The sequence below is a fragment of the Oreochromis aureus genome, linkage group 5 (genome assembly GCF_013358895.1).
Source record: "Oreochromis aureus strain Israel breed Guangdong linkage group 5, ZZ_aureus, whole genome shotgun sequence".
Lineage (NCBI taxonomy): Eukaryota > Metazoa > Chordata > Actinopteri > Cichliformes > Cichlidae > Oreochromis > Oreochromis aureus.
The window spans coordinates 27,125,368-27,137,588 of record NC_052946.1 but is presented as its reverse complement, the minus strand read 5'-3'; the positions used below and the strand labels follow the sequence as shown (position 1 = coordinate 27,137,588).

Here is a 12,221-nt window from a genome sequence, read left to right as displayed (position 1 = left end):
TTATCCTTCTATAACAAATCACACATGACATTTGCCTCCACCCACTCCAACCTCCCTGCTCTCTCTTCTTCACCTGTCTTATTGAGTGTATGTTTCTTCTGATAGTTGACCCCAGCTATTTAAACTCAAGCACCCTCACTACCTCTACTGCTACCCTCTCTCTCATTTCCACACAAGTATTCAGCCTTGCCGTTACTGAGTTTCATTCCTCTTCTCTCCTGAGCATGCCTCCAACTCTCCAGGAACCTGCTCCCCACTCTCACTACATACCGTTGCATGCAATCATCATAGTTCACAGAGACTCCTGCCTGACCTCATCTATCAACCTGTTCAACACCACAGCAAACAGCAAGGTGTTCAGAGCTGATCCCTGACCCAGTGCTGTCCCCACAGTATTCCACTATATTACCTGGCATAACATGCTAATGCTAACTTTGTTATTTATCCACAGTCAGTGTAAACAAAACCATGACAGCTTCAGCATTAACATACTCTAATGAAGTGATACACCTCTAGTGTGACAATGCTAGCTTGACCAATAATAATTAAACAGAGGAATAAATAAAAAATACTCAAATTGTAATTAAGACTAGATTTTTTTCCACTGGTGCTGATAAGTTGAGCAAAAATATCAATGTAGAACATGGTTTATGTACATTTTTAATACACAGTTTTAAATGATAATTTTTTAAATAAACCTCAGTTACTATTGATACAAATGAAATTCATATGGCTAATTCAGGATCTTTTGATATGGACTTGGATCCTTGCCACAACATTTCTAAAAAAACAAAAAAAAAAGCTATAAAAAGCTATAAATATTTAACAAAAAAATGTGACATAAAAATGATTTTTCTCTAACCTGGTATATACATGCTTAACAATACTGGATCATTCCACTGTGTGTGTATAGCTAAACCCCAGAAAGGAAAAAAAATCACTAATTATGCTACCATATACAAACACTAATGAGTTTCTACATATGGAGCCAAAATGCAGTAACATCTATTTATCATCGGCTCAGAGTACTAAATAATTAACAAAACCATTCTAATAATTCAGAATCATTATTTATTCATCCATGTTTACATTTTTCTCTTTTTCTATCAATACAGCTGTCTGAACACATGCGGTACAAGAACACTGTGTAAAAGTGAAAGAGCATCTAATTTTCACAGTGCTGTAGCTCTCACTGTGACAGGTTTTATTATGTCACTAAGCTGTGAGTCTGCGTTCACCGAGCTAATTTCAAGAGCAATATTGTCGCTGTCAGAACCTTTCATCTCTCCTGTTTTTTTTTTTTGTTTGTTTTTTTGCTTTTAACTGATCTGAAGGTTTGCATGCAACTCTGCGGGGTGAGATATTTTTTTAAAATGCTAAAGGCTATTCACGGACTAAAAAACCTTTCAGCAAATGAGTGCAGAGGTCTGCACAGAGATGTCTGAGGAAACAGAGAGAACTGAACAGTTTAAAAAAGAAAAACAGTTCTACATTTGTACAGTGCAGTGACATGGGCACTCCACCGGCCTATCAAATATGTGCAAGCTTTTTATAAGATATACCTCATATTATTATAAACTACTAAACACTGTTTTGGTATTAGAGAACCCTTAAAACCTGCGAATTTGAATTGCAATTCATCCGCTCTCTTGCGCTTCAGTCATGCACCCATCAATAAAGCATTTTTAAATACAATGCCTTTCTCAATCTGAATGCACAGTAAGGCTCAAAAATGCCTTCAAAGCCTTGCAATTAATGCCTAATGTGCTTTGTTATTCAGCAGGATATGTTCCTTAGTTCCATTTTGCATATAAAAGCTTTTCACCTGAAAACACCACCTGCCAGGACTCATGCCTAAGCACTAAACACTGACAAGTGAACCAGGACTAAACAAAGATATAATTTTGTGACCACTTATACTGCTATTAGATATGTGTGCTGGGGTTAAGGTAGCACTATTCTACCCATACATAGTGTGGCGCACAAACAAAAACGAAACAGCCACTGCTGCTGGTGAGTGAGACACACTGGGGAGTTTATTTCCTCGCTTCTAGGATGAACAGAAAATGATGTCGTCTATGGCAGTGAGAGGGTACCGAGTGCTGGTTAACCTCACTCACATACTAGAATGGTGTAGTATGTGGTAGTTATCATAATCATCCGAGCAGGCGAAACAACATTAAGTCACAGCATTTGCCTCACTGACTTTGAAAAATAAATGAACTTCTTTAAACTTTGAACTTTTTTAAAGGCCCACTAAATAATTTGAAACGTTTTATATGTGCAAGAAGGCTAACACTCATTGGCTCTAATAATTACATCCTAACAAACAAGATGTCAAGCCTCAGTCGTAGAACCAAGAAACCTGCTGGAAACTCTGTTGTTGAAATGAAACAGGACCCATACTTTTCCACTGCAGGGAATAAATTCTATAAAACAGGTGAGCAGTAGCTCTAGAAATGAGTCTCTCTCCTCCAGACAATACAGAGTTTTGTGTTTGTGTCAAACTGCAAACTGATTGATTTCTCTGCAAAGAGGCAAACCTCAGAAATGTATAAAGAGGGAGGATTTGGTCTGGTTTCAACAATATATTCAGCATATCCATCAGTCATCGCTACAAGCACAGTACTCATACCTATGCATTGATATAAGCATGTTTTTCTATGCTAAAGGCTTTGTCTAACATTCACGCACACATTTTGAAGGATGCATCAGGAGCAACTTGGGATTCAGTAACTTGCCTCAGGATACTTTGACATACAAACTAGAGGACCCGCTCTACCTCCTGAGCCACAACCACTCTTAATCAAACAGTTCTTGAAAGCACCTACAAGACTTAAATACACAAAAGTATTAATAAGTGGAGCTTTTGGAGTATCAGATACGTGAGAGTAAATGTTAAATATTGTGGCTGCCAACTTATTAAATTGTTTTTGAGAATCTGTCCGTAATTGAAACATAATGATTATAATTCCAAATATATCTCATTTCTCATCAAGAACAGACAGAGCAACACAAACTAACCCAGAATCATAAATTTATTATAAGTGCTCTCTGGCAATGTGACGAAACACATTTGCAGAATCAAGCAAACTAAGAAACCACAGCTGCAGCAGCCTGAATCCTCACAGATCTGATAAGTAACTGAACTGTCAAGAGTTTAGACGAATAAAAACAAATGCTGCCTATAATAATGGGGAACAGAAAAAAATCTTGATCACTTGTGAAGCACTAGATACAAAGTTTTCTGTGTATGTGGAGGAGATGGATGTCTCACCAAACTATTTATATAAATTTACACCTTCGCTTACTTCTTATATTAGCAAATGTTTAGTTTTTTCTTTGTTTTAAACTCTCACAGACTTCATTTTGGCGCAGAAAAAGAAGTTAAACTAGACTAAACTAGATACAAGATTTGCTATCAAATCAATAGATCTGAGAATGAAGCGTGCATGTCAAAACAGCTCTTAAAGGAGCCAAGTACAGAGTGACGGCTTACAAGAGCAAAAAAGCTCTCAGCATGCACTGAAGCTCATATCTGCAAAAACAGGAATAAACAGCCAGTCTGCTGATATTACACACCAGAAACGCTGAACAGGACATGACAGAGTAACAAGCCCAGCCTGTCAGCTCCTGGTCTGCTTCACGAGGAACGACAGTAAAACAGACTTAGTGTCTGTTTGTGTCTCTGTCTGTGTGCAGCTGCAAACACGTATTCACAGAACTGAGATCACTCTTCGGGCAAAAGCAGTCCCGTCAGAGACACGAGCAGTTCGGTGGAATTTGATCGGTCCATGAAACACCTGCCCATAAGCAGCAGCATCAGCAGCATCAGCAGCACCAGCATCCCCACATCTGCCATGCTGCACCCGCAGCATTCAAATATAAGATACATAAAAATCCATTTTGGACTATACAAGAATTAAAAAAAAAAAAATGTTGTGTGATTAAGATGGGGTGGGCAAACTGAGGAGCCAAACTCATGAAAATCCAAATAAATTTGTAAGAGATTAAAAAAACAGCACATTTCATTTAAAAAAAAAAAAAAAGTGAACAAAACGTAACAAAAAAAGAAACTGAAAATAAAGACAAGAAAAGGCAGAAGACTGGTTTCCCTCCAACAACAACACAAAGCAGAGAGTAAAGAGCTCCGGCAAAGACTTGCAGGATAACAGAGAAATCCAACAGCTAAAAAAAACAAGGGGATGGGGGGACAAAAAAGAAGACAAAAAAAGAAAAAAAGGGATATCAAACCTGAAAGAAAGAAAGAAAAAATGAAGACAAGAGGAGGGGAAGAACTGACCTTCCAACGTAGGAGGCAAAAACGCTGAAAGAGGCTGACGGTGAGAAGGTGAGAAGAGCTGACAGCGTGCGGGGACGACGTCCGGAGTGCGCTCGGTAAACGGGCTGAAGCTCTGAGTGCCGGAGCAGCCGCTGGAGCTGCGACAAACAGCAGCAGCGTGTCGACTGGAGCAAACCACTGAGCACTGGCAGGGAGGGGGAGCTGCTGCTGGGAGCTCTGTGGGTAATTTGGCACCTGGATTAAAAAGCGCACGACAAAGTCACTTGCAAGGAAAAACCAAAGAAAATTTACTGCATGTGTCTAATTTTCCATGGCTGCTGGTAGCTCATTGCCCAGATTTTCCAGTAATCATAAAGCAGTCCATTCATTGTTCATTCACAGAACACAGGCTTAAAAAATGTGGACCCATTGTTAAAAAAAAACATCATACATTTACATAGAGAAAAAATATCATGTAATTGTTGGTCTATTACTTAATTACTTTGTTGTATTATGAATGGCCACGGAGTAGGTCTTTATATGCATAAAGATGTAGAGTTTATGAACACAGTCAAAAATCAAAAATTTATGGTCCAGATTGGAGTCTGTGCCTTTGCACCTTATACTGGACACCACTGGTTTAGTGCATTGGCAGATTTAGACCTTTTTTAATGGGTGCTCAAGCATCCCTAAATTTCATTATAGAGCCTCTCAAAAACACTATAGTAACAATAATAACGTATTTTACTAGTATTTTCTGACATCATCTTCTAATGGTCTATTTTGTCAGCTTGTCTATATGGAAGATTAAGTTACAAGGAAAACAAGGTAAAATGCTCTTTGTTGTTGATGTCACGATGTTACATAGCTCTCACACACGCTGTGGCTTCTTAGTAATAAACAAGACTTACGTTATTGCTGTTAAAAGGAAATGAAGAGATCATTCAAAGTACATTTTACCTGAAACATCAACAAGAAGAAGAGCAAGTGATTCCGAGGGGTCACAGCAATGACCCTGCATTTGGTTACACAAAGTGCTGATTATGTATATTTATTCTCTAAATAGCATCAAAACATTTGGTAATGCGGCAGAGATTTTTAGATAACTTTGGCTTATGAGCTATAAATCTGCTACCATATTACCAGTTGCCAGCCAGTGAGCTGATGTGTTTTATTTTATTTTATTAGTTCAATAAAGTTTTCTAGTTTGACCGAATTGGGCTTCATTGTTTGTTTACTGATAGCAGAGCCTCCGAGTGCAAGTCAGAAAGATGTTATGTGTCAATGGCCAGCAGCAGCCATTATTCAATTCAAATTTAGTTATGTAAACGTGCTTCTTTATTGGATGACAGCATGAAGATTGAGAAAAGAGGATAGAGAGGGTGAAGAGAGAGAGAGAGAGGGCTAGATGAAGACGGCAAAAAGGCAAAAAGAAACACAGGAGTGGACTAGTCAGAGTCATCAAAAGTTATAAAGCTGAGGTATCCTCTGTTTCACCCACATTCATTGATGATCACTGATTTGTATTCATATTGCTCTGAACATGGCTTGAACAGGATGGCTGCCAATAGATTTGAGTGAGACACTGCTAATCTATTCTCCACAGTTGGAGCTGGGTACCTGGGATCATGTGTTTATTGTGTAATATAAAAGAAGGGTTTGTATAAATTCAAAAACTTTAATGTAAAAGCATGTAAAGTAAAATGGACTGCAGTTATGTGTTTGAGAGACTGAAACAATGCTGTGAATGATTTTCCTCTTATCTAATTTGCTACAAATTGTTTGTTAATTTACTACATTTAATTCAACACAACTGACCGCTTTGGCTCAGATATGATAACCCTAAAACTGGTGTATTATATTAGAACTATGATTATTCATTCTGAATCATTTCTTCAACATTAGAAAAGATCATCCAACAAGTTAGATTGCTTTTGAAGGTAACAGTAATGTGTGTTCAGTTCATTTTAGATTTGTAAAAGTAAAAAGGATTCAGTTTGTTTGCAAATACCTTATTCTATTAATATTAACTACAAGGCACCGTATGACATTGTGACTGGGTGCTGAGCCCACCTGAAGCTTTGATCCTGGAATCACCTCTGCTTTGGTGTTTCAACAAGGGAATAGTTTGTTAGTTGCACCCTACCCTGGACATCACCATAAACTCTGTTGACCTGTTCTTCCATTCAAACAGAGCAGCTGTCCAATAAGCTATCGAATCTAGAACTCTTTGAAGTGATGCAATGCTGAAGGGGAGATTTTGCAATTTTCATTTAACAAGAAAGTCTATAGTGTGCTGGAAAAGGGATATGAGCAGAATTGGCTTTGCAGCACAAGGAAAGATTGATGTGGTTAATTACACAGTGTACAGTAGTAAGCAAAGATTTGGGTTTTGATAGTCCACAGATGATAAAAGGTCAAACTATTTTAAAAAGTGGTTACGTTGTTCTGTCCCAGTTTGCTATGAAACAAGGTTACAGCAAACAAGATTTCTATAATTGGGAAAGGTAAACATTTATAAAGAATATGGAGTGGTTAGCACTATCACCTCCCAGTGTGGAGTTTGCATGTTCTCTCCATGTACTTCCTTCTTTCCACAGTCCAAAGACTTACTTAATTAATTAAGTAAATAATTAACTATTCTAAATTAGTCATAAGCATGAGTGTGAGGATTGTCTCTCATTCGGTTTTGGCCCTGGAATAGATTGGCAACCTGTCTCCTAACATGTCAGGTCATGTACAGTAAGTGTCTCCCTGTTTGTATTGCTACTCTTGTTTACTCTGTACTGCTGCTGCAAAGGTGCCAGGGAGACTTTATGAACGCGAAGCATTAAGCTGTTTGTTTTCTTGACATCAGTGAAGTTGCAAAGTCTTAAAAGCCAAAGGGCAATCCTGAACACACATATACACATAAGCACGGTTATCTGTGAAAACATTTCAGCTGAGACAAGGAGAAGAGGCACGCGAAGACAGGAAGAGCAAGGTTGTTTATAGTGTTGTGCTGTTTGTTTCTGGGTTTTTTTGTTTGTTTGTTTTCATTCAAGGGCAAAAAGAGGAGCCGTTAAAATGAGAGTGAGTGAGGAAGAAAGAAACAGATCAGCAGACGGAGACGGTGAAAGATACCGACAGCCAGAGAGGATGAAAAACAGATGCAGAGAAAGAGCACATCCCCAGCTCTTTGAGCAGCCACGTTCATGAAGAAAATACAAGCAGACAGTTGTAACTGGACTGAGTAAGTCAAAATATGAGCCAGTGTTGGTGTTACAAAATATATTGCTTTGTCCGACCTCTTCACCTTGATGGAAAGACATAGACTTTATGCATTTATATAAAGAAGAGTCTACTAGTCTTTAAGTAGTGAACCAGTCAATTTCTACAAAATCTTTCTACAAAACTTCATTCACTCTGGAATCCACTTTGTGTTAATCTAGCTGATGTTTTATAGCTAGATTTACTCTCCTTAATGGAATTTGTCGAGAAAGCCGACTAAATGAACGCTAATGTTTGACACATGAACTGTATATAAAAGATGGTTATAACTTTCCAGTATGAGTAGTGAAGACAATGTTATTTTTCTTCTATGATAAGATTTGAAGCTCTATGAACTACATCAATACCAAAAAATACATTTGTTTAAATGGAATCAACCCAGTCAGCAGGCTTAGCCCCAAAGGTAAATGAAAGCTTGAACTCTGGTATACTTTATTACATGAATGTGCTACTGACCAACTGCAAGCTTGATTTGACAGTGCTGACCTTTGAGAGAACAAAGAGTGTATAACGGTTGAGACCATCATATTAGCAGTGTTGAAACCTTTTTACTATATCCTACACTGCAAAATGAGAAAAGAAATACCAGGAGAGTTTGTTTACATCTCTATTTCAGTTTCAGTTTTATTTCAGTTTTATTTGTCATATGTAATTTAACAGAGGTTAGGTTAATTGGTAATTCTAAATTGCCCATAGGTATGAATGGTTGTTTGTCTCTCTGTGTTAGCCCTGCGACGTACTGGCGACCTGTCCAGGGTGTACCCTGCCTCTCACCCTGTGATGGCTGGGACAGGCTCCAGCACCACCAGGACCCTGATAAAGATAAGCAGAAGAGAATGAATGGATGTAATTTAACAAAGGCTCAACATTACAATGAAATGTGTTTACCTTAAAAGGCAAAATCAACAAGCTCCTGGCACCACTTATTTTAGCAGACAGTGTGCTGTATTTTACATTAATTTAGAGGGTTTTTTTTAGAAACTATACCTGCCAATATAATGCAGAAACCTCAGAATCACAAGTATCTCTTAAGTTTTTAAAAACTGTAATAACTCAACAACAGCAGGCTTAAAAAGACAAAAATGAAATATGCATTACTAAAATATGAGATTAAAAGTTACTTTTATGGTATAAGTCAGAGGGATTTCACACTGGATGTTTTAATTAAAGTCTCTCAGAATATATTGTCTCATATTCTTTCACTCAGTGCTGCACTCAACAAAGACAGTGAGCTGAGGAGATTCTCCAAGTTATGTGATTTTCTTCAGTGTGAAGTCCGATTTCAAAGCACAAAAGAAACAAAGTTCTCTGAATCCAAATGCTGTTCCCCTTTTTTGTCAGACAAAAAAAGACTGGAGGAGTTAGAAAGAGAGTTTCTTAATACAGCTGTTTGCTTTGAAAAACGATATGAAGGCTCTGGAAGGTCTGATTAGTTGCTAACCCAAATAAACAAGAAACCCAAGTGTAGTAACAAATTTGTGAAATTTTAAATCAAGGACAAATAAAACCTAAAGAATTTTTTTTTAAATTTATAACATAATAAAAACATTATTTGAAATAAAAAGGCAAAAGATTAAAGAAATATTGGAAAGAGCAGTTATGAAAGAACTGTGTGTGTGTGTGTGTGTGTGTGTGTGTGTGTGTGTGTGTGTGTGTGTGTGTGTGTGTGTGTGTGTGTGTGTGTGTTTCACTGTCAGGGAATACAACAGTCTTTGGCCAAATGTACCCATGTAATTGCTTTTAATGGTCTGTCCTTCTTAGCCATCCATCAAAATACGTTGGTTGTTTTTTTTCTGCGTTAAATCTGTACAATTTCAGACACAGGCCTAATATATATTACTGTTGTGATTGAAACAGAACAAGTTTAATCAAAGAACACATAATCAAAAATAATCCAGTTGCTCAACATTTTTCATTGTTTTGTAGAATCCCCAAAAGGTCCGAAACCGAAAACCTAAAAACAAACCAGGTGCACTGTGGTTCTAAAAGTCCTTTTAGATAAATTAAATGGTTTGGGTCACATTTTCATGAAAGGAAATCTGACTGGAGAAGACATTAAGCTCCAATAAGGTCCCCTAAGCTCTGGTGAAAATATTTTGACCTGGTTTCCGCTATCATATAAAAATGTCTGCCTTGCTTGACAAGTTTATCTTTGGCCCTTCAGATGGTCCAGAAACATAAGAAAATACATATGAATTAAAGTTTTATAGAAACATAGACCTTCTTCATGGGCAGACGTCCCTCTATGTCCTCCAAGTGACATTTTACTGTACAAAACAGATGGGACAGGTGTGTGCTGTAGTCCAGGGAGACCTTTAACAGTGTTAACAGCTGTGGGTGTCAGTGAGTGTGCGATTTCTGCAGATGTACAGTAAAAGAAATTTTAGAAAGTAACATTTTCATCTTTGGTTTAAGACTGTAGTAGTTTATACAACAACACTGACAGACTAGAGAAGCAGTCTCCAACCCCCGGGCCACGACCGGTACCAGTCCGTGAGTCATTTGGTGCCAGGCCGCGAGAGTTGAGACTTGGGTGTGAAATTTATGGTTCTCAGGGTTTTTATCGTTAATTCAGTTTCCCTGGGTCTTTTCCCGTGTTGTAGTTGTGTGTCTTATTTTGAAAGAAATATTTACGTGTTACCATAGTGACCAGAGAGCATTAAGGGGCAGAGAGGAGGCTGTTACTCTCAATGTTGTTGGTGCATTTCAGGAGGATGCTGCTAATAAAGTTACACAATTACACAGTGAATTTGCGTTTATTATTATATTTACAAAATACCATAGTTGTTGTCTTGGTCGTATCATTTTATTTTGTTGTATTTATCTGCGACACGTTAAAGGCTGGTCCATGAAAATATTGTCTGACATTAAACCGGTCCGTGGCGCAAAAAAGGTTGGGGACTGCTGGACTAGAGTACTATAGCTAAAGAAGATACATCCATATAGGCAAAGAAGCCCTTTGCCAATTTCACCAACATCTTTTTTTGTAAGGTGCCAAATGTTGTCAGATGTGCCTGGAATCCCAAACATTTGTGCAAAATGATCTTTGGCCTTAGATGCTGGGAGATCCTCTTTAAAAAACAAAACAAACCACATGACTATGTCCAAGTTTGCCAACCAGCGATCTCCTGTTTGGCAAAGTTGGTCCCCAGCCACAGTCCTCATAGGAAGTCATTTTGTTTTACTTAAAGGTTTTGGGTGCCCTAAACATCACATTGAATAATGACTCCCAGCCACCCTTAGTCAGTTTAAACATAATCATGAGCCATCCTTTACCAGTGTCCATATATTATGTGTTTGGAGCTTGAGACCCATATCACTATCACCGCAACCATTTCCCAGACATAAACGACCATTTATAAAAAATGTGTCTGCAGTAAAAAGTGTGGACCGCACACATAATTCAGATGATGCATACACTCATTTTCTAGAGTCAAGCCTGATATGGATGGAAATATAAGACCAGATGGAAAAGGAGCAGGAAAAATGGGATAGGCGGGACTAAATGTAAAAAACAATTTTGCAGGGTTTGCATTTGCCTTTCTTATGATTGTTTTGTTCTCCTTTTTATAAGCTATGATAGTGTGTACACACAGTGCTATGCATCTGGCTCCTGGTGGGTCTTGGCACAGGCATGAAAGGACAGCTTGTTTGCATTTGTGAAATGTCACTGCTTTGACAGAATGGCACTATTTGACACTCTGGTAATAAGAACTGTCTCATTTGATGGTACATTGACAGCATTATAAAAACCAACACAGCTAATTAAAAAAAGGAAAACTCAATATACAACTAAATACACAAGTGTGAGAAATGCAGAAATGCAGGGCAAGCCCAGAAATCACAATCAGTCTTTTAAAATTAGGTGCAACACATTTCACAATTTCATTCTTTATTGCATACATTTTAATGTCTTGAATTTTCTTCTTTTTGATACTGATGCTTATTTTTTTATTATTTTAATCAAGAAATTTTATTTAAAACAACTGCAGAAATATATAATTTCAGTTGGACAGATCAGCTGTATGAAGCCAAATGTTAAACAGCTTTATTTAGTTGCCATATATAGTTTACCTAGATTTAACACCACACAGAAGATCTTGCCATAAGAACACAACAGATTTAAAAAAAGACAATAATTACATTCTCTCCTCAGTTAGCCCCAATTAGAGGATGTTACAGAAACTTTGAAGATTAGACAGGAAATCCTACATCTTAGTTTTTCCCCCTAAAAGCTTCCTAACAAGTTAGTGTTCCCAAAAATATGTCTGGGATGGCAACTTTGGTGCCTAATGAGCTGAGGAAGTTGTGCATAAGCAAGTGGGCTTTGCCTGATGTGAATAAAGCTTAACTTCACTTTAATACCCTCTCCTGGTTTGATTTGTGATGTGTGAGAGACACACAACAAAGAGTACCTTGTTAAGGCATAAAAACATCCTGAAAATAAATTGATGGGAACACATATACAGGACAGAGGAGTGGGCTTGTGAGCAGATTATTAAATCCAAGCGTAGGCTGAGTATACAGAACAGTATATTCAGTGCTAATTTTTTTTTAACCCTTTATACCTGAAACATAAAGAAAGTTAAACATCAAAGTCAATAAAAAAAGCTCTGTTAAGTCAGTCATTATACATCTACCATCAATCTGACCTTGTGGATCATCTAAC

The 12,221-nt window shown here is 37.6% G+C and overlaps 1 protein-coding gene across 3 annotated transcripts in view; it reads right to left on the bottom strand.

Annotated features, from left to right (window-relative positions):
* Positions 1-4,425, bottom strand: part of raly (RALY heterogeneous nuclear ribonucleoprotein) — a 118,301-nt gene extending 113,876 nt beyond the window's left edge. For all 3 annotated transcript variants that reach the window (XM_039611897.1, XM_039611899.1, XM_039611898.1), the window contains exon 1: positions 4,304-4,425. The gene's annotated coding sequence lies outside the window, so the exon portion shown is untranslated. The remainder of the gene's footprint in view (positions 1-4,303) is intronic.
* Between the last annotated feature and the right edge of the window lie 7,796 nt (positions 4,426-12,221).